We start from the raw sequence: 24,486 nt of genomic DNA on the forward strand, positions 1-24,486 counted from the left end.
AAAAAATAAAAAAAATAAATAAAATAAAAATAAGAGAGAGAGAGAGAGAGAGAGGTGGCGGCGGGCGGGGGGGGGGGGGGGGGCGGACGCAACACGTAGAAATTACCCGAAAGAGACGGAAATCGGTAGATTTGATTTACATGTACAGACAGAGAAATAGTTACAGTTTCAGAAAAATTAGATGATTTGTTCAGGAGAAAGAGTTTCACTAACTGAGCAAGTCAATATGGCGTTCGTCCTCCTCTGGCCATTATAGAAGCAGTTACTCGGCACTGACTGATACAGTTGTTGGATGTCCTCCTGAGAGATATCGTGCCAGATCCTTCAAGTTGGGGTGTTAGCTCCTTAAACTCCTGAGACGATTTGGCGATACTTACCATAATGATAAAAACCTTCTCAATCAGGGACGTATCTGACTGCCTGGTTGTAAACCACGAAGATAAAGTGCAGAAACTCTCGTCGTGGTCGGACGGGGAATTATCCTGCTGAAGTGTAAGGCCAGGATGGGTTGTCATGAAGGCAGCAAAACCGGGCGTAGAATACCGTCGTCGTATAGCTGTGATATAAGGATGCCGCGCATGAGAACCAAAGTGGGCATACTATGAAAAGAAAGGGCACCCCAGTCCCGCTCCCAGTTGTTGGGCCGTGTGGCGGGTGACGATCAGTTTGGTATCCAGCCGATGTCCGGGCCGTCTCCAGGCACTTCTTCGGGCTGGAATCTCATTGACTGGAGTAGAACTGTCTTTAGCGATGAGTCCCGTTCCGAAATTACCGCTCATGACCAACGACTACCTGTCTGGGGACAACCCAGAGCAGTGGGATACCAACCTGATTGTCCCCCTCCATATGGTCTGATAACCAGGAGTGATGGTCTTGGGTACCATTTCTCTTCACAGCAGGACCACTTTACTGCATAGCCGTAGCTCAATGGTTTTCAGTGCTCCATTCTGTTACCCTCCATGCAAGCCATCCAGGGCTTACATTTCAGCAAGATAATGCCCGGCCGTACTCGGCGAGAGTTTGTACTCCTTCTCTTCGTGCTTTTCAAGCCACGTCTTCACCAGAAAAGCAGCTGGACCTGTCCCCGAGTGAGAACGTTTGGAGTAATATTGGCAGGACCCTCCAACCAGTTCGGGATTTTTAGAATCTACCACGTCAATTGGACAGAATCTGGTACGATATTCCCCATGAGGATATCCACCAACGCTGCCAATCAGTACCAAGCCGAATAATTGATTGCGTAAGGGCCAGAGGTGGACAACGAGCTATTGTCTTGTTCAGTTTCTGATGCTCTTTCTCTTGAATAAATGTCCCCCCGACAGCTGAGTGGTCAGCGTGACGGATTGCCGGCCTACGGGCCCGGGTTCGATTCCCGGCTGGGTTGGAGATTTTCTCCACTCAGGGTGTTATGCTGTCTTCATCATCATTTCATCCCCATCCGGCGCACAGGTCGCCCATTGTGGCGTCGAATGTGATAAGACCTGCACCAAGGCGGCCGTACCTGCCCCACAAGGGGCCTCCCGGTCAATGACGCCAAACTCTCGTTCCCATTTTTCTTGAATGAATAATCCAACTTTTCTAAAACTGTAATAATTTGTTTGTCTGTACATGTACCGTATATCAAATCTTCGGATCTGTGTTCCATTTGTAACACGCCCGTGAGTAAAAAAGGGTGGGGTGGTACCTTTTAAATTGTTGTCGTTTCGTGACAGTTTCTTGACAGTGCGCCCTGTCCACACCACGTACCTGATAATCCCCCGGTGGTCGTACTGTTCTGCTCCAGACTACTGCTGGCTTGCCTGAAATTATCTGTCAAAATATGCAAGCGGGTTTAGGGGAATCACTCAACGTCAAGCACAACACCGTCCTACGTCTGGCATGAACATCTATATTCTGAGACGATAAGGAATCCACAAGTTGCAATGTTTACACTCTAAATCGTAAATGTTTATCCCAATTAACAATATTGATGATTAACAGTCCAAAATATCATTCGGACGAGCGTACGCGTAACCGACACGTCGCGGGTGATTGTTGATGATGCGGAAACGCGATGATCGAGCGCACGTCCTCACGCTTGCTATAAGACACTGGCACTTATTTGTACACTTTTGTGGTAACTAATTTTTGCTGATTCACTTTAGTTCATTCTGAGATACCGAACACGGCGCGGACGATTGATACTGTACGGTACGACACGCAACGAGAGGATACACAAATACGTTATCAGCAACACTGCTCATTTTAAAATTACTTCTTGACGCACTTTCCTCTGAATCATTTACTTAATTTATCACTTTACTGTAATAGCACTTGTAACAACACTTCAATTTCCATACTAACAATGCGTCTCGCATGCAGAGCTACACACTACACAATATAACAGTTCCGCGTCCCGTGCTCGATTCTCTAGACGCGGCTGCCCGCAAATATACTCCACAACTAAGCCAGCGTTATGATAGTACACTTACACAATGGCATCTCTTTTTTTAATTTTTATTTTAATTTTTTTAACAGCTTCATTGTATTTGCTTTGTGTGAAATGCTAGTCATTTGCACGGGCCAAGTGCGTAGTACACTGCATGTCAGTTTGGTGTTTGCAGTCTGCCGCCATCATAGCGGTGTAATCTTAGTTGTAACCAGTGTACAAGGCAAAGTTCGGAGTGGTTTCTTTGAGAACTGTGTAGGTGATTTCCTTTCCCATTTTTATCCTCTTCGAACTGAACTTGCACTCCGCCTCTAATGATACCGTGATCTTTTTGCGTTTTTCCTTTCTTTTCCAGCGCGCACTAATAGTCAGTAATTAGGCGCACATAATTTTTCTAGAGAATACTCCGCTTCGCGTCACTCATGAAACGAGAGAAAGGCTATAGAAACCCTAGTGGTCTTCCCTGAGTGCGCCAAATACGTACATGTGGACCGTAGAATTGGTGCCTGTCCTGCAATGTAGGACACTGAACTTTGCGCTCTCCTGCATCATACTTGCAGAGCAGGCGCTCGAAACTCAAACAGAACTAAAAGATAATCTGCGGAAAAGAGAAAAATCGGTCTCGCTTGATTTAAGTTTACAGCAGTTCCTGAATGCAGGCTGGTCTCCACGTGCGCGGAGTGAAAGGTGGCCCGACCCACCTCTCCGTTAATTTAAGAAATACCGCGCCTCACCTCGCCTCGTGTCCATTAATCGCGACCAACGCCCGCAAGAAAGACCTCGTTCTCCAGGCTGGAAACCCGTTCATTGAGGCAGTAACGCGTTCCACCTAAACCTGCCCTAACGAGCTGTAATCATTAGCGTTAAACTATGTTTTCCACTAGTAAACGACAGAAGTGCAAGTCCGATGTCAGATATATACTCACACCCTTGTATTCACGCTGAAAGAGAGAATCGGGTTTCCATGAATGAGTCTTTAAATTTGGAACATCCCTTCACATTTAAACAGACGCAAAATCCCCATGATGGGCGATCTTTACAGAAGCTCGAAATTTAGAGCGGACTTCAATGCGAGATGCCTATAACAGTGTCCACAACGAAACATTGTCTCGAAAACTGGCAGGAAACCCAAAGAGATTCTGGTCGTATCTGAAGTACGTTAGCGGCAAGAAACAAAACATGGTTCAAATAGCTCTGAGCACTATGGTACTTAACAGCTATGGTCATCAGTCCCCTAGAACTTAGAACTACTTAAACCTAACTAACCTAAGGACAGCACACAACACCTAGTCATCACGAGGCAGAGAAAATCCCTGACCCCGCCGGCAAGAAGCAACCAATGCCTTCTCTGCACGATAACAATGGACAATGTTGCCAAAGCAGAGTTACTAAACAGTCTTCCGAAATGCCTTCACAAAAGAAGATGAAATAAATATTCCAGAATTCGAATCGAGAACAGCTGCCAACATGAGTAACGCAGAAGTAAATATCCTCGGAGTAGTGAAGCAACTCAATACACTTAATAAAAGCAAGTGTTCTGGTCCAGACGGTATACCAATTAGGTCCCTTTCGGAGTATGCTGATGCATTAGCTCCATACTTAACAATCATATACAACCGTTCGCTCGACGAAAGATCCGTACCCAAAGACTGGAAAGTAGCACAGGTCACACCAATATTCAAGAAAGGTAGTAGGAGTAATCCACTAAATTACAGGCCCATATCGTTAACGTCGATGCGCAACAGGATTTTAGAACATATATTGTGTTCGAACATTATGAATTACCTCGAAGGAAACGGTCTATTGACACACAGTCAACAAGTGTTTAGAAACCACCGTTCTTGTAAAAGACAACTAGCTCTTTATTCACATAAAGTGCTGAGTGCTATTGAAAAAGGATTTCAGATTGATTCCGTATTTCTGGATTTCCGGAAGGCTTTTGACACTGTACCACACAAGTGACTCGTAGTGAAATAGCGTGCTTATGGAATATCGCCTCAGTTATGTGACTGGATCTGTGATTTCCTGTCAGAGATATAACAGTTCGTAGTAATTGACGGAAAGTCATCGAGTAAAACAGAAGTGATTTCTGGCGTTCCCCAAGATAGTGTTGTACGCCCTTTGCTGTTCTTTATCTATATAAACGATTTTGGAGACAATCTGAGCAGCCGTCCTCTGTTGTTTGCAGATGACGCTGTCGTTTATCGACTAATAAAGTCATCAAAAGATCAAAACAAACTGCAAAACGATTTAGAAGAAATATCGGAATGGTGCGAAAAGTGGCAGTTGAAATTAAATAACGAAAAGTGTGATGCCATCCACATGAGTGCTAAAAGGAACTCGTTAAACTTGGGTTAGACGATAAATCAGTCTAATCTAAAAGTCGTTAATTGAACTAAATACCTAGGTATTACAATTACGAACAACATAAATTGGAAGGAACACAGAAAATGTTGTGGGGAAGACTAACCAGAGATTTCGTTTTATTGGTAGGACACTTAGAAAATGCAACAGATCTACTAAGCAGAGACTGCCTACACTACACTTGTCCGTCCTCTTTTGGAATACTGCTGCGCGGTGTGGGATCCTTACCAGATAGGACTGACGGAGGACATCGTAAAAGTTCAAAGAAAGGCAGCACGTTTTGTATTATCGCGAAATTTGGGAGAGAGTGTCACAGAAATGATACAGGATTTGGGATGGACATCGTTAAAAGAAAGGCGTTTTTCGTTGCGACGGAATCTTCTCACGAAATTCCAATCGCCACCTTTCTCCTCCGAATGCGAAAATATTTTGTTGACACCGACCTGCATAGGGAGGAATGATCACCATGATAAAATAAGGGAAATCAGAGCTCGTACGGAAAGATACAGGTGTTCATCCTTTCCGCTCGCTATACGAGATTGGAATAATAGAGAATTGTGAAGGTGGTACGATGAACCCTCTGCCAGGCACTTAAATTTGATTTGCAGAGTATCCATGTAGATGTAGATGTAGACATATATATTAGGTTGGTGCCTAAGTTCGTAGCGTTTTCCCATAATTTTAATAAAGACAACAGTTTAATATGACAGAAACTTTAGTCATCAATAATGTATTCTCCTTCACTTCTTACGACAGTTTGCCAAAGCTGGTGTAAGTTTACGGTTCCCCGGCTGTAGAAATCACGTGGTTTTGAGGTACAGAACTCGTCAAGGCATGCTCGGAGAGCATTATCAACCGGAAAGAAAGTTTCTTGAAGTTTGTTTGATAGGGAGCGGAAAAGGCGAAGCTCAGAAGGCGCAAGATCAAGTTAACCCTACTCCTGTATAGAGTTTATTGTCAGTCTAGCCGAAGGTGAGCGGGCGTTATGGTGGAATATCATAAATTCACGCAGTCCTGCTCCTCGTTTATCTTGGACTGCGTCTGCAAGAGGTCTGAGTTGTCGACAATAAATGCCGGTAGTGATGGCTACCCCTCGTTGAAGCAGCTCACTTTACACCACACAGTAGCTGTTCCACCACATGCATAAAATTTTCTTTTCTAGATACGCGTAGGTCTTTGTACGGGGAGCAGCTACTTTGTTTGGGCTCAACCATTTGTTTCCTTTCCTTATGCTAGCGTAAAGACATCATATCTCGTCACCAGTAACGATACAGGATAGGAATGGCCGGTATTGTTCACGAGCCAGTTGGTGCTGAGCAAGTAGGTTGCACGTACGGCCACCCACGCATTTCTGCGATTTAGGCTTATAGCACGCGGTATCTAATCACCCAGTTTTTGACACTTCGCCATTGCATGCAAATGTCGCAGGATGATGGAATGATCACTGTTCATAAAATTTAGCAGTTCTCGAGTACACTGACGTGGATCGTTGTGGATTAATGCGTGTAAACGATCTTCATCAAACCCCGAAAGTCCTCCTAACGCGGAGAGTCAGTAACGTCAAAAACGATCCCCCTTGAACGAATATCCTCATGTTGTTGTTGTTGTGGTCTTCAGTCTTGAGACTGGTTTGATGCAGCTCTCCATGCTACTCTATCCTGTGCAAGCTTCTTCATCTCCCAGTACCTACTGCAACCTACATCCTTCTGAATCTGCTTAGTGTATTCATCTTTTGGTCTCCCTCTACGATTTTTACCCTCCACGCTGCCCTCCAATACGAAATTGGTGATCCCTTGATGCCTCAGAACATGTCCTACCAACCGATCCCGTCTGCTGGTCAAGTTGTGCCACAAACTTCTCTTCTCCCCAATCCAATACTTCCTCATTAGTTATGTGATCTACCCATCTAATCTTCAGCATTCTTCTGTAGCACCACAGTTCGAAAGCTTCTATTCTATTCTTGTCCAAACTATTTATCGTCCATGTTTCACTTCCATACATGGCTAAACTCCATACATACACTTTCAGAAATGACTTCCTGACACTTAAATCTATACTCGATGTTAACAAATTTCTCTTCTTCAGAAAAGCTTTCCTTGCCATTGCCAGTCTACATTTTACATCCTCTCTACTTCGACCATCATCAGTTATTTTGCTCCCCAAATAGCAAAACTCCTTTACTACTTTAAGTGTCTCATTTCCTAATCTAATTCCCTCAGCATCACCCGACTTAATTCGACTACATTCCATTATCCTCGTTTTGCCTTTGTTGATGTTCATCTTATACCCTCCTTTCAAGACACTGTCCATTATATTCAACTGCTCTTCCAAGTCCTTTGCTGTCTCTGACAGAATTACAATGTCATCGGCGAACCTCAAAGTTTTTATTTCTTCTCCATGGATTTTAATACCTACTCCGAATTTTTCTTTTGTTTCCTTTACTGCTTGCTCAATATACAGATTGAACAACATCGGGGAGAGGTACAACCCTGTCTTACTCCCTTCCCAACCACTGCTTCCCTTTCATGTCCCTCGACTCTTATAACTGCCATCTGGTTTCTGTACAAATTGTAAATAGCCTTTCGCTCCCTGTATTTTACCCCCTGCCACCTTTATAATTTGAAAGAGAGTATTCCAGTCAACATATCCTCATACACAACATAAATTTTTCTGAGTGACTTAGCTGTTGTCACTCGTCTATTGAACTCAAACAGGAGAATATGTCGGAAGTGTTCCGATTTCTCCACTTGGCACTCCATTTTCCAGCGTCCGCAATAGATATTCAGTTTGTGCGCAAGTATCGATTAAGAAAGGGGAACGTTATCGTTTAACTTTCAAAAAACGTATGGAGCTGAAGTCCTTTATATTTGTTGGTATTATCTATGGACACATTCTTGTTCACTTAACTATTTTTCTTAAGCCCTACACAGAATATTAAGTTAATAAGTTCAGAATAAGGAACATAATACTCTTAACAATGAATCGAGGAAATCACCTTTCTATGTGGGCAGGAAGAACCGGATAATGGAAGGACAACTGCATACACAATTGGCTCACGTACTTACAGAGAAATTACTGATTTTATTGTGTTACGCGGATATGGGAAGCATGCAAAAGAAACAAAGGTAATCTAGAGGTATAATAGTGCCTAACAACCTCTATTCATGCAACCACGGCGCTGAATTTACATAGGCTAGGCAGTTAAATCGGGTAAAATACACCCGCGATCGGTCGGAAATGGTACGAGGGTTATTCTGAAAGTAAGAAACGATCGGTCGCGAAATGGAAACCACAGTGAAAATACGTTGAAGTTTTGCACAGGCGTGTTGGGCAATGTCTCTAGTATACCCGTCGATCGCGTTACGTCGTTCTTTTTAGTTTTGAGCACACAAGGACCACATAAAGATACCTAGAACAATAGTGTCTCCCGCCAAGTACGACGGCCTCGTGAGAAATTTCGTTTAAAGCTATGTAGCCAACATTACATAACTGTCGTGTGGTTCCTTCTTTAAGACGATTCTCAGCCGCACTCTGCAGGGGCAATGACGATGCTCCTGCATCGTTTTCAATTGGAAATGTTTGATTACCCACAAAACAGCCCGTAATTGTCTCCCTCTGAGTTTCGTCTCTGCTCACATGAACCGAAGGCTATGAAGACAACATTTTGGCACAGACAACGAGCTGTAGACCAGCATAGAGAATTCGCGGAAAGCACTGGCGGCTGCCTTCTGTAACGAGGGTATTGGAAAGTTGGTACAACTCTACGACAAACGTCTAAATAGGATCGGCGACTATAAAGATAAGTACCTGGAAATTGTCGCTAACTGCTACAAATAAACCAGTTTCGATTTTCACTGTGGTTGCCATTTCGCGACCTATCGTTCCTTACTATCCGGATAGCCCTCGTATTACAGTACTACTGGACCTAAACCGACCAACGGAAGGGCGGTCACACTAGAACCTTATTCAGCACAGTACCACCTTAAAAGACTACCTAGCACAAAGTGTGTCGGTTGAGAAAGAAACGGTGATATAAATGGAGAAACTTCACACACGAAATAGTATTAAACCGGTAATAAAGCAACTTGTGCTAATTTAATCAAGAAGGGGAGGATTCCGTCTTCTTGATCTATACAAAATAGTGTGTGGTACTGACGCAGAAGAATCAGCTTAACTCAGGAAATTATTGGAAATAAAAGAGAAAGACTATCTAAGAAAATTATACTAAGAAGAAACACAGCGAACACCTAGCTAACGTCTTGAGCTACATGAAAGGCCGCTATCACAAAGCAATATTGGTATAATTCAAAAAACAACACAGAAATATTATCTAAGCAAATGAATCGAAGAATAAACGCTGTAAGAATCTACTTATACCCACAATATATAACAAAGGTCATCTAGCCACACTAAGATACACCGATCAAGTTTAAGGAATTAAAAATCGTGAGATATCGGAAAAAATGTTAATAAACCGTTTAAGCAAGTCAGATTCAGAAATAAAGGAAAAAAAATTACTTTATCGTGATCTACGCCGATCTCTGTAAATGTTATTTGACTTCCTTGTTCTGCGTTCTTAATGTCTATTCACCGAGCCGATGATATCAATTTTATGTCTTTTGCAGACTAGAGGGTTTATGAAAGTTGGTAGCCCCGTTTACAATTAATAGCAAAGAAACCCACAGCAGTAAGTCATTTCTCACCTTATTTCTCATATTTTGTTCGTTTCAAGCAAGGGGAGGTTTAATATATACCGAACTTGTAGAACCTCTTTCTGTGTAACTTGCGTTTACTGACGGGGATAGAGAAGTTGTTGACTGCTTAGCGAGACAAAAATAATTTGAGGATGACTTTTTTGATGTAATCTTCAGTCGCAGCACATAAAAGGATTTCACATTAGGGAGGTGTGAAAAGGTTATTTCCTAGTGCCATATATCATGATTGTGTCTATGATCAGTCTTACGGTCTAGAAAAAAAGTGCGTGTCTTGCTTTAGATCGCTATGGAGGAGGCAGAGGGCTTTTCCGACGAGCTGAGCTGGAGAAACTATTATTCCTTTGGTGTTTCGACCGTGAAATCGGAAAATTAAAGACTGCAAGCTCCTGAAAAGGGTGAGAGCTATACTCGCTTAATTTTTACGCACCACGCAAGAGGCCCTTTTGACACAGCCCAAGAGAGACAGGGATCAATCCGTTTTCACTTGCTTCCTATTACATCCTCGATGAACAGCTAAACTCCTTCGCCTTCTCTACAGTAAAAGGTGCCGCGGAACAATAACAATTGTGTATACCGATTTCGTCACTTGAATGGTTATTATTAATAATGAACGGGCATAATTCCATTTGCCACGGGCTCTATTCAGCGCTAAAAAATTAAAGATACCAGAATGTGATAAAACAAGATTTATCTTAACATAACTACTGATTTTCTACAGAGATCATAATATTACTTCTGGCGGCGAACTCTTGAACCTGTGGACGAGTTGACTCAAAACTTGGCCGACGCGTTTCAAAGTAATGTCTAAGAAGAATCCTTTCATTATCCCAGGAAATACTAGGAATTAGCATCAGTGCATAAGAAACTGACTTGGAAAGAGACTGACCAAAAAACTTCAGAAATACTTCATTTTCTGTGCATCCTTATCTTCCTACTGCTCTAACATAGGTAGAGCATATAAGACGTTTTCCCTTGCCTTCTGATCGAGCAGAGAGTGTCTTCGAGGAGTCACGTACCTCCCCGCTCCCTCAAAAACATTTTAGTGGAAGCTTTTGTTATTTTTACATACATCATTTTGAGATTATCACAGCTTACTTTCGGAGAATAAAATGGTATGGAAACAAAGAGTCTCTACAATGGCAAGGAATTTTAAAAATTACAAGCTTCGTTTAATGATTTTCAGCTTTTCGGGTGCTTCTGTGAGGTAGAGCTCATGTGAATCGACTTGCGGTCTGATCGACGACATTCCAGACAGGGAAAGGCGCACGTTCACAGTCTGACAGTGCCTGTTGAAACATTGTTCGTGCGTACCACCAAACTACAAGTAAGGCTGCGTTCACAGTGCCACCGACAACGGTCGTCAGACGCCGCCGCCAGAGGTCGCCCGATAACATCGGCCGACAGTTTGGTCACATCAGTCTTTGGCGGCGCCAAGGAGGTTAGGTTTAGTTACGTTAGAATCGATTTTTTATATGAAGTAGGTCAGACTGTTATGGATACCACGGCGCCTCTGTGCTTGGTGGCGAGTGCTACATTTCGGCTTTTGTTATTATAAAGACGCCTAATTCAAGTAAGTGAGCTATATCTGAATCGAAAGCAACTTGTCGAGTACCGTACATTCTATCCTCCGTTGCTGGAATAATCCCACAGGTAGTACGAACATATAAGACGAAGAGAGAAACGTTGTATTACACTTATATATTGGAAACGTTTCGTGATAAAGTTGATAAATAAGATTACAACCTCTCTGCAAAACTTTAAATACACTCACATTCAGAAAAAAAACGGAACATTTTGAACGACTAGAGATACGACGTTTATATTTACAGGAAACGTACATTAGTGTGTTCTGCAGTCATCCTGGTTCAGTATGTGTCCTGTGGCCTAGCAGGCACAGTGTCCGCCATGGGCCCTGATAACTTCTTCCATGCGATACCATGGAAGCGTATAATGCACGAATGGCGTCCTGTGGTTTGGGCACGCATGCTGCATTCACCTGGTTCCAAAGTTTATCTCTGAGGTGATTAGCACTGGGTCACAACGCTGCACCTGTCGTTTCATCCTATCCCACACACTTTCTATCGGTGACAAGTCTGGTGATCTGGCGGGCCAGTGCAGCTCGCTCTAGCAGCGTGGCCTCCAGTCCCTAATGTCTTGACACACGTCCTATCGTCCTATGCCATCGTCTTGTCAGCGCTTGCCATGTGTTCTCTTCATCCGAACATCTGCAGTGGCACTACGCTATACTGCGACTGAGTATGCCTGTCCTGTTTGGTGTAATTCAACTATGCCAAAAAGATGGACGTAGCTCTCAATGAAACCTACAGAATTATAACAGGTTGTTTGAAATCCACTACAGTCTAATGGCTTTCCCACGTAGCAGGAATAGCACCACCACCTGTTCGAAGAGAGAGAGCTGCGAACAAGGAAAGAAAGGTAGGGAACAGGAAATTACCCATTATCTGTATGGGCATGAACCGCATCGCAACGACTGACGTTAAGAAAGAGTTTCCTTAGGACATCAAAGGAACTTAGAACCACTGCTGAAAAATCTAGGTTATAACTATGGAGGGCTACGACCTACCTTCCCCCTGGTTGGAAAAGAGTTTTTGAAGCTTTATTTCCAGGCCATGACAGGAAATGGAGATCCGGAGTTGGGAGATCAAAAGTTAACCTGTCAAAATGTGGATACACTGATCCAAATGATATTCAGTGTGACTGTGGAGAAGAACAGACAGCCTAGCACATGCTTCGGTGGCTATAGTGTCCAGTCTCCTGTACAGAAGATGACCTTCAACAAGGAACTGAAAATGCACTGGAAGTGGCCAAGTTTTGGTCAAAGGTAATTTAATCATAACTGTGTAGAATGTATGTTCATGTACCTGTATTTTCTGACACAAGAATAATAATAATAATAATAATAATAATAATAATCGCCGATCCCGCAGAGAACCTATTTATCTTATCAGTCCGCCTATTTTTTGGTATCCTTCTATAGCACCATACGTCAAATATATCGATTTTCTTATTCACTGGTACTCCCACAGTCAACGATACACTTTTTTTTTTAAGTCAGCTGTCTTCCAACTGGTATGATGCGGCCCACCACGAACTGCTCTCCAGTGTCAACCTTAGTAGCAGCTGCAGCCTAAGCCCTCAATTATTTGCTATATCCAGAATGGTTTTCCATTCTTCGTCTTCCTCTACAGTTTTTACCTTCTACACTTCCCTCTAGCACCTTGGAAGTTATTCCCTGATGTGTTAACACATGTCCTACCATTTCATTGCCATCCACGATGCACTACCGTATTATAATATGTGCCGAATGTATATTCTCTGAAATTTCGACCTCACAGTAAGGGTTATGTTTGATACTAGTCAGTTTCTTTCGTCCAAGTATGTCCTGTCTACCTGTGATAGTCTGTTTCTTATGCCTTCTTATTTCGTCCGTCATGTGGTACTTTGCTTCCTTAGCTTTGTGTACTTCATGTTCAACATTTCTGACGTTACGTTTATGCCTAATTTCATTTATGTTGCACCTCATTATTTTCGTCTTTTTTCCGTTTACTTTCAGTCCATATTCTATATTCATTAGACTGTTCATTCCATTGATGAGATCTTGTAATTTTCCCTCACTTTCACACAGGATGGGAATGTCATCAGTAAATCATATCACTGACATTTTGTAACCCACAATTTTAATATCACACTTGAAACTTTCTTATATATTCGTCATTGCTTCTTCGATGCATTGTTTGAAAAGAAGGGACGAAAGAGTGCATGCTTGTTTTTTTAGTTTTCTGTGCGTTGAAGTCTTTTAGTAAATTACGTGCTTCAGTTTTCAGCTGACGTTTCTTATTGCTTCAAGTGAAATATTTCAGTGAAAGTTTCATTCAGTGTTTTAACTTCGTTGAGTATTCCAGTGACCACTTGAATTTTTGGTTTTAGGTAATAATTTTCTGAAGTTTTGTTTGTATTGGTATTAGCAGTGGTGTAGTATGCTTTCTTGGTAGACAGAGAATTTTGAGACCTCTATTGTTAGTTCTATAAATAGTTCTACTAGTGTAACTGAACTTAGGTAACGCAGACACATCGTTTTTTTAGTAACTGTAAAATTTTACCATGAGTGAGAAGTGTGGGCTTTGTCGTAGGTTTGTGAGTAGTGGGTTACGGTGTGGGATATGTTCAAAGTATCTTCATTGGAGGGAATGCAGTGGGGAAGCCAGTGGGCATTCCAGCGAAATCCTCTCTTGGAAATCTGTAGTAGGAATAAGTTGATAGAGGAGAAGGAGTGTAAGATCTGTGACCTTCAAGTCCAGTTACAACGCACAAAGGAGAAACTAGATAGGTTGAGGAAGTTGAAGGGTGGTGGGGAATGGGAAGTGGCAGTTGGCAAGAAGGCAGCTAGGGAGAGGAGGTATTCACACAGTTATACTTTGTGTATTTGCAATATTTGCAATAGACTTGACCGACTGTCAGAGTTGAGTGGAGAGAAGCCTCTTGTAGCCTTAGATGTAGGGAACATGGAGCAGTCCTCAGCAGTTAGGAGGCTTAGTTCAGTTGCTAAGTCTAACTGAAAGAAGAAGGTTCTGCTGGTAAGTAGTAAGCATGGTAGAGGTGAGGGCCAGCAGTTGCAGGAAGTGTTGAGAAGTGAGTACCAGGTCACCAGGGTTGTGAAGCCTAGTGCGTGGTTGGTTCAGGTGACTGACAGCATAGCGGAGGTACGCAGGAATTTTACGAAAAAGGTTCAGGTGGTGATTGTGGGTGAAGCAGGGAACAGTCTTGATAGCGACGGCGAATATGATGTAGGTGGTGACCTTGTAAAGATAGCTACTCAAACTGGTGGCACTAATGCGCATTTCGTGAAACTCTTCAAGCATCATGATCGGCCTCATATTAATGTGACTGTTAGATACGTTAACATGGGGCTGGGGAGGACGCTGATGGTAGAGGGCATGAGTCACATTTCAGTAGTGTCAGTTGGGTCTGTCAGTAGATCGAGTTTCACTAGGTATGGGAAGGGAAGGCTGGTAAAGCTTGTAGGTGACAGTGTAGTGGGCGGTGGGCGAATCACTCATGGAAAAATTCCTGTTAGAGCTGCACCTTTTTTAGACTGGAGTAAGCTGATAGGTACACCTGCTTCTACATCTACATCTACATCCATACTCCGCAAGCCGCCTGACGGTGTGTGGCGGAGGGTACCTTGAGTACCTCTATCGGTTCTCCCTTCTATTCCAATCTCGTATTGTTAGTGGAAAGAAGGATTGTCGGTATGCTTCTGTGTGGGCTCTAATCTCTCTGATTTTATCCTCATGGTCTCTTCGCGAGATATACGTAGGACGGAGCAACATACTGCTTGACTCTTCGGTGAAGGTATGTTCCCGAAACTTTAACAAAAGCCCGCACCGAGCTACTGAGCGTCTCTCCTGCAGAGTCTTCCACTGGAGTTTATCTATCATCTCCGTAACGCTTTCGCGATTACTAAATGATCCTGTAACGAAGCGCGCTGCTCTCCGTTGGATCTTCTCTATCTCTTCTATCAACCCTATCTGGTACGGATCCCACTCTGCTGAGCAGTATCCAAGCAGTGGGCGAACAAGCGTACTGTAACCTACTTCCTTTGTTTTCGGATCGCATTTCCTTAGGATTATCCCAGTGAATCTCGGTCTGGCATCTGCTTTACCGACGATCAACTATATATGATCATTCCATTTTAAATCACTCCTAATGCCTACTCCCAGATAATTTATGGAATTAACTGCTTCCAGTTGCTGACCTGCTATTTTGTAGCTAAATGATAAGGGACCTATCTTTCTATGTATTCGCAGCACATTACACTTGTCTACATTGAAATTCAATTGCCATTCCCTGCACCATGCGTCAATTCGCTGCAGATCCTTCTGTATTTCAGTACAATTTTCCATTGTTACAACCTCTCGACACACCACACTATCATCTGTTCGACGTCCCTTCTTGAAAACGGGGATGACCTGTGCCCTTTTCCAATCCTTTGGAACGCTACCTCTTCTAGAGACCTACGGTACACCGCTGCAAGAAGGGGAGCAAGTTCCTTCGCGTACTCTGTGTAAAATTGAACTGGTATCCCATCAGGTCCAGAGGCCTTTCCTCTTTTGAGGAATTTTAATTGTTTCTCTATCCCTCTGTCGTCTATTTCGATATCTACCATTTTGTCATCTGTGCGACAATCTAGAGAAGGAACTACAGTGCAGTCTTCCTCCGTGAAACAGCTTTGGAAAAAGACGTTTAGTATTTCGGCCTTTAGTCTGTCATCCTCTGTTTCAGTACCATTTTGGTCACAGAGTGTCTGGACATTTTGTTTTGATCCACCTACCCCTTTGACATAAGACCAAAATTTCTTAGGATTTTCTGCCAAGTCAGTACATAGAACTTTACTTTCGAATTCATTGAACGCCTCTTGCATAGCCCTCCTCACACTACATTTCGCTTCGCGTAATTTTTGTTTGTCTGCTAGGCTTTAGCTATGTTTATGTTTGCTGTGAAGTTCCCTTTGCTTCCGCAGCAGTTTTCTAACTCGGTTGTTGTACCATTGTGGCTCTTTTCCATCTCTTACGATGTTGCTTGGCACATACTCGTTTAGCGCATATTGTACGATGGTTTTGTACTTTGTCCACTGATCCTCAACACTATCTGTACTTGAGACAAAACTTTTGTGTTGAGCCGTCAGGTACTCTGTAATCTGCTTTTTGTCATTTTTGCTAAACAGAAAAATCTTCCTACCTTTTTTAATATTTCTATTTACGGCTGAAATCATCGATGCAGTAACCGCTTTATGATCGCTGATTCCCTGTTTTGCGTTAACTGTTTCAAATAGTTCGGATCTGTTTGCCACCAGAAGGTCTAATATGTTATCGCCAAGAGTCGGTTCTCTGTTTAACTGCTCAAGGTAGTTTTCAGATAAAGCACTTAAAAAATTTTCACTGTATTCTTTGTCCCTGCCACCCGTTATGAACGTTTGAATGTCCCAGTCTATATCTGGCAAATTAAAATCTCCACTCAGAACTATATCATGGTGGGGAAATCTACTCGAAATATTTTCCAAATTGTCCTTCAGGTGCTCAGCCACTACAGTTGCTGAGCCAGGGGGCCTATAGAGACATCCAATTACCATGTCTGAGCCTGCTTTAACCGTGATCTTCACCCAAATTATTTCACATTTCGGATCTCCGTCAATTTCCTTCGATACTATTGCACTTCTTACCGCTATAAACACGCCTCCCCCTTCACTGTCCAGCCTGTCTCTGCGGTATACATTCCAATCTGAGTTTAGGATTTCATTACTGTTTACGTCTCGTTCCAGCCAACTTTCTGTCCCTAGTACTATATGGGTGTTGTGACCGTTTATCAATAAGAGCAGTTCTGGGACCTTTATATAGACGCTCCTGCAGTTTACTATTACCACATTAATATTGTTATTCCCTGTTGCATTTTGCCTACTCCTAACTTGCCGCGTCTCAGGAGGTGTCTTGTCGGGCCTAGGGAGGGAATTCTCTAACCTAAAAAACCCACATGTGCACTCCACACGTACTCCGCTACCCTGGTAGCCGCTTCCGGCGTGTAGTGCACGCCTGACCTATTCAGGGGGACCCTACATTTCTCCACCCGATAGCGGAGGTCGAGATATTTGCACCCCAGATCTCCGCAGAATCGTCTGAGCATCTGGTTTAAGCCTTCTACTCGACTCCAAACCAGAGGACTGCGATCGGTTCTGGGAACGATACTACAAATAGTTAGCTCAGATTCCACCCCGCGAGCGAGGCTTTCCTCCTTCACCAATTCCGCCAACCGCCTGTACGAACTGAGGATGACCTCTGAACCCAGACAGCAAGAGTCATTGGTGCCGACGTGAGCAACAATTTGCAGTCGGGTGCTCTCTATCGCCGCCGGCAGGGCCTCCTCCACATCTCGGATTAGACCCCCCGGCAAGCAGACAGAGTGAACACTGGCCTCCTTCCCCGACCTTTCCGCTATTTTCCTAAGGGGCTCCATCACCCGCCTAACGTTGGAGCTCCCAATAACTAATAAACCCCTCCCCCCGTGTGCCTGCTCGGACATTGCTGAAGGAGCGGCCACATGTCCACTCACAGGCAGAGCGGGCGATGCTTAAAGGATGCGATGCTTAAAGGAAGTCCCCCTAAATAAGGGCTCTCCTTCAGATGACGTCGTGCTTCCAAGTACAGAAGGAATTAGCATATTTCATCGAAATAGAAGAGGCATTAAAGATGAAGTTAGTGAAATGATTGTAGATGTTGACTCTGAAGTTATTGGTATGTCGAAGCACCACTTAAATAATTTGACAATTCAGAGGCTTCCTTTACAAGTACACAGATTATCTGGCAGTTTTTCAAGCAGTTTCTTGCAGGGTGGGGGAGTGGCAATGTACATAAACAATAGCATTTCATTTGAGTCCATAGTTGTCTCACGGCGCTGCACTGAACAGATATTTGAATGTTGTGCAGGGACAGTTCAATTTAGTGAAACCAAACTTCAGGTCCCCTAACTCTGACTTCAGAGTATTTCTGCTCAAGCTAGAGAGGGTTCTTGATTTAATTTGTAGGAATTTCCAGAAATTAGTTATATTCAGTGACTTCAATATAAATTTTGTATATGATGGTGATGGTGCAAGAAAATGGATGTTGGTACATCTCCTAAATTCATATGATCTGATGCAAACTGTGTTTTCTCCAACTAGGGTGCAGAGGAACAGTAGCACAACCATCGACAATATTTTTATTTATTCTTTATTACTATATGGGCATTCTGTTCGTAAAAGGGTGAATGGCCTTTCAGACCACGATGCACAAATTTTAACTCTAAAAGGTTTTTGTACTCGAACAAAGGTTGCATATAACAACAAACTATGTACGAAAGTTAATCCAACAGCAATAGAGAGTTCTTTAAACCTTGTCAAGGAACAAGAGTGGTATGATGTTTATAGTGCCAATAACATAGAGGATAAATATAATGCTTTCCCCAACACAGTGCTCATGCTCTTTGACGGATGCTTTCCATTAGAACATTCTAAACAGGCTACTAGCAGTAACAGGCAGCCAGGGTGGCTGACTAGTAGGGTAAGGGTATCATGTAGAGCAAAGTGGGAATTATAGCAAAATGTTAGAAGTAGTCACAATCAAGCTGCAGTAGCCCATTACAAAGAGTATTGTAAGGTGCTTAAAAATGTTATTAGGAAGTCAAAGAGTATGCAAATAGAATAGTTAATTCACAAGATAAAATTAAAACCATATGGTCAGTTGTGAAGGAAGCGTCTGGTCAGCAACACAAGGTCGACAATATAAAGTCAGTTCGTAGTAAAAATATTTCTGTTACTTATAAATCAGATATATGTACAGTATATAACAATCATTTTCGGAGCATTGCTGGTGAATTAAATAAAATTTTAGTTTCTACAGGGAATCATATAACTTTCTTGGCAAATACCTTTCTGAAACTGATGTCTGAAATACTCCTCAGTGATACAGACAAGGGGGACATTGAATCAATAATCAACACTGATGACTAAGGACTCTCATCCTTATGATGGAGTGCCTAGCAGGATATTAAAGCACTGTACTACACATGTTAACACAGTATTTACCCATTTGTAATTTCTCCTTTAGGACTGGTCAGTTTCCTGAACGATTAAAGTACTCAGTAGTACAGCCGCTTTATAAAAAGGGAGAAAGGGATAATTTCAGACCTACTTCTATGCCATCAGGTATGCTGAAGTTATTGAAAACGCTGTGTATGTAAGAATGGATATGGAAATGCCGTCTGGCTACAGCCTCCAGTCGGGTAGACCGTTCACCTGGTGCAAGTCTTTCGAGTTGACGCCATTTCGGCGACTTGCGTGTCGATGGGGATGAAATGATGATGATAAGGACAACACAACACTCAGTCCTTGAGAGGAGAAAATCTCCGACCCAGCCGGGAATCGAACCCGGGCCGTTAGGTATGACATTCTGTCACGCTGACCACTCAGCTACCAGAGGCGGACTGTGAAAGGATAATTGATCATTTTATATCACTCGATTTGGAATCAAATGTACAGCTCGGCTTTTGAAGTCGTTTAACAACTGAAAATACTATATTCTCTTTTCTCTGTGGGGTACTAGATGGGCTAAAAAAAGGTTTTGGGCGCTTTGCATGTTTTTTTTTATATATATATAACTAACGCATGTCATTCTGTTGATCACGGTGGGTAGCTCACAATTGGTTCACATCTTACTTTAGCAACAGACAGCAAAAGGTCATTATTCACAATTCTGAGAATGGCTGTGATGTTGGGTCTGAGTGGGGTACTGTCAAGTGGGGGGTGCCCCAGGGATCAGTGTAGGGTCCACTCCTGTTCCTTATTTGTATAAATGATATGCCCTCTAGTATTACGAGTAACTCTAAAATATTTCTGTTTGCTGATGACACCAGCTTTGTAGTAAAGGATGTTGTGTGCAACGTAGGCCTGGTTTTAAATACTGCAGTTCATGACATAAGTTCATGGCTTGTCCAAAATAGATTAATGCTAAATCTCAGTAAAACTCAATTTTATAGTTTCTAACATACAATTCAACAACACCTGACGTTTTAATTTCACAGAATTGTGATGATTGAAACTAAGCAGTTCAAATTTCTAGGTGTTCAGATAGACAGAAAACTATAGTGGAAAGCCCACGTTCACGATCCTGTCCAAAGACTTAATGCTGCCAAATTTACTATTCAAACGGTATCTGAAGTTAGTGATCGTTCGACACGAAAATTAGTCTACTTTGCTTATTTTCATTCGCTTATGTCGTATATTTTGGGCTGACTCTTCCAATTCGGAAAGGATATTTTTGGCTCAGAAACGGCCGGATCGCGAACCTCTTGTCGACCCCTGTTCACAAGTCCGGGTATTTTGACATTGGTCTCTCAACGTATATGATCCTTACTGTTATTTCTTGTTAACAATATTAGCTTCCAATCAGTTAATACTCAGCAGAAATCCAACCTGCATTTGGAACGAACTTCCTTAACTCTTGTGCAGAAACGGTCGCAGGTTCGAATCCTGCCTCGGGCATGGATGTGTGTGATGTCCTCAGGTTAGTTAGGTTTAAGTAGTTCTAAGTTCTAGGGGACTGATGACCACAGCTGTTAAGTCCCATAGTGCTCAGAGCCATTTATTGTGCAGAAAGGTGTGCAGTATACTTCTGCATACATTTTCAATAAGCTACCGCTCGAATTCAAAAATCTTAGCAGTAATCCACGCGCTTTCAAATCGAAACTGAAGAGTTTTCTCATGGGTCACTTCTCCTATTCCGTCGTGGAGTTCCTTGAAAAATCAAACTGATTCTTGTTGTATTGTTGATTGCTTTTACTTAAACTTATGGATTGACTTTTTACGTGTTCACAATATTTTATTTTTATCTGCTATTACTTTTACGTTGTAATGTAAAATGTAAATGCCGTGTGGCTAGGGCCTCCCGTCGGGTAGATCTTTCGCCTGGGGCAAGTCTTTCGAGTTGACGCCACTTCGGCGACTTGCGTGTCGATGGGGATGAAATAATGATGATAAGGACAACACAACACCTAGTCCCTGAGCGGAGAAAATCTCCGACCCAGCCGGAAATCGAACCCGGTCCGTTAGGTATGACATGCTGCCACGCTGACCACGCAGATACGAGAGGCAGACAATGTACTGACACATTCCATGATCTTCTAGATTTGTTCCTCAATTTGGTCCTACGGAAATTGCCGCATAATAAAAAGTAAAATATAATTCCTATTTTTAGAACCTTTTTAATTCGAGCGCTTCCTATTTGGTCTTCTATTCTTACTGTTATCTCTTGATTCTTGTATTTCTTTTATATTGCCCATCTTCCCTTGTAGCTTAATTCTTTTTTTCTCGGAATTTCTAAAATCTTGTGGCATTTTACAGTGTCTAAAGCTTTGGTCGACAAAACCTATGAATGTATCTTGGCTGTTCTTAAGTCTTGCTTTCATCATCAAACCCAATTGATTGTTATATGACAGATCCACGATTTGCTTTTGACATATGCTTCTCAAAACCAATATTTCTCAAAATGCAATTTCTGGGATTTTACGACTAAGTACTCCACTAACCACTGATGTAAACTATTATTACTATTGTATTAAAACGCATTGCCTTACAATTTCTAAGGAACAAAGACTTAGTTAGACAGAAATACTCGCAGGCAGTGATGGACGACATGAAACTCAGTAAGTAAGGAATAAAGGTGGAGTGGTATATATACAACGAAGAATTCAGTATTTTAAACATAGCTGCACAACAGCAACGGTATTTTGGCGGATGTTACCATCAACGCCCTGGAAATAATGTTCTTCAATTCAAGTTCAGAATTACGCCACAAAATCCGCTATTATGCACGTTATGTTGACGACATTATCATTGCTTTTGACGGTACTGATCATGACTCAGAGCTTCACTTCAATACTTTCAATGGTTTACATGAAAAGATTTCCTTCACAAAAGAACTTCAGAATGAAAAAGGTGAATTTAACTTCCTCGATTTAACAATTTCTATACCGAATAGTTCCTACAATTTCAATATCTTCCATAAGGAAACGTACTCAGATAATGTCATCCCTGCTGACTCAACTCATCCAAAAGCTCATAAACTGGCGTTTTTTCATTCTGCCATTCACCGTATGGTAACTACTCCTTTATCACCTGCCGATCAACAAAAAGAATTGAATGTCATCAAAGCGATTGCGGTTAGTAATGGGTACAATCAGAATACGACTGATTACTTCTTCAGTAAGAAAACTTCCCAAAACTGTTCGACTTTGAGCAACAACCTCCCCACTGATAGCAAAGAAGATAAAAATTTATTTCCATTCCTTTCTTGGGTAATATATCGTATAGGATAAAACGTCTTCTAATGAAAAAATATATTTGTAACGTCTCCTTCTCTACAGATAACAGTTTAAAAAGAAATCTTGTACATTCGGTAGAGATTGCCGGCGATTGGTTTTCCAATTCGAGGGTTTACAAGCTAACCTGTAGTAACTATCCTAACAGGCAGAGCTGTGAAAACAAGATATAAAGAACACCTATTATGTAAAAAAGGAGCGAATATACACAGCTCTACTTTTGCTGAACACCTCTTGATAGCCGGTCATACGCCTAAACATTTAGAAGACACTGTTATCCTACGCAGAGAAGTCAAAGGGCGTAGATTAGATCTGTGGGAAGAGTTACAAATTGTCAAACATCTAGAGCTCAAGGACTGTAATATACTGAACGACCAGCTGAACCTTACTTGTAGAAAATTTTTCGAAGGCTTTAAACCTGTACTGTTTATGGTATAACATTAATGCTGGTAACCTTAGTGGTCTGTTTCCTCAGGAAGCTATGATGCACCTTCAATGCTTTAAGCTTACTACCCTTTATGTAATGTGGTTTTCTCTCGATGTATGTTTTCCACTACATTGGCCCTTATGTGATTTTGTCTGGCTCTATAACTTTGGTTCCCTGCGAATGTGTATTAACTGGATTGTGTACCAGGGCTCGTAATTCTGTCTTGACAAGAGCCATTATTGTCAATTTTAAAGTTCTGACATATATACCGTTTGTGGGCTTCACTAATATAGTAATGTAATTTTTATATTTCGGCTGTATATGCCACTGGGCGTACTTCTCTCGGCGTAAGCGCCACCTACTTTTCTGATGTATAACTACATTATTTGTACCAATGCTCCCATACTGTTATAACGGGAGTGTTAAACGCCTTCCTTCTTTTTATTGTTACTTTATCTAAAGACGTTATTAATACTGATAATTTACACGTTGCCTTTGCACTTCAATTGGCACGTAGTTCTCGCCATGAGCGCCACCTGGCCTGGTCTCAGAGTAACTACGCTCGCCGATTACACCCAGTCGGTTGTGAGCTCTGCAAGATCCATGTACTAATTTATATTTACGTGACAAACCCTAATTCTAGGGCTATATTTCATTTTTGACAAATGGATCTATGCCAACATTTGTAAAAACGGCGATGGTACATTAGTCTTTACTAATCTAAAATTGTAAGTACCAGACGTCGTTCTCATATTTCTGTAATGCAAGAGCTCTCTAATTTGTGTTAAAAATTATTCTTGACTTTACCTTGGCGTCACCCTCGACCGTCGCCTCTCCTGGACTCCTCATCTCCAGACAATCCAAGCCAAGGCATGCTCCCGACTCCATCTCCTCAAGCTCCTTTCCGGCCGTGGGGTCTGGACCCCTCCACCATCCTTCACACCTATAAATCCCTCATCCGCCCTATCCTTTGTTACGCCCATCCGGCCTGGATCTCCGCCCCCCCCTACCTTTTATAAATCCCTTCAATTCCTTGAATGCCATGCTCTCTGCCTCGCCTATTGCATCCGCCTCCCCTCCCCCATGCGGATCCTGTATGATCTCATTCCGTTCCCACACCTCCTCCTTTTCCTTGAAAGGATACAGATCCTGTACACCTTCCGCAAACGCGATCCTCCTCACCCACTTGTCTCGCCCATCCTCTCCCACCCCCACCCACTGCCGCGCCTGTATTCTCACGTCCCACCCGTCTCAATCCCTCCACCCTACTTACCCTCTCCCAAGGTGGCTTCCGTCAGCTCCCCCTCCCTGATGATGTCCTCCTCCCCTCCATCTATCCCTCCTATCAACTTTGATCCTCCCCGCCCCCACTTCCTGTGTCCTTTCCCTTAGGCACCCTCCCTCCCTTCTCTTTCCTTTTCCCCCTTCCCCTCCCTCCATCCCTCTTCGCCCGGGCTTCCCCTCCCCCTTCCTCCCTTCCCCCTATCTCCCCTGCCAATGGCATCTGCTCCCCCCTCTCCCTCTCCCACCCCCACTCCTCCTCTCTTGGCAGGTCCCCGGACTCGTACATGGTTAGTGAACATTCGCGCACCAGAGATCAACGCCTCGTGTTCTGTGTGTGCCGTCAT

Source organism: Schistocerca piceifrons, chromosome 2, assembly GCF_021461385.2.
Source record: "Schistocerca piceifrons isolate TAMUIC-IGC-003096 chromosome 2, iqSchPice1.1, whole genome shotgun sequence".
NCBI lineage: Eukaryota > Metazoa > Arthropoda > Insecta > Orthoptera > Acrididae > Schistocerca > Schistocerca piceifrons.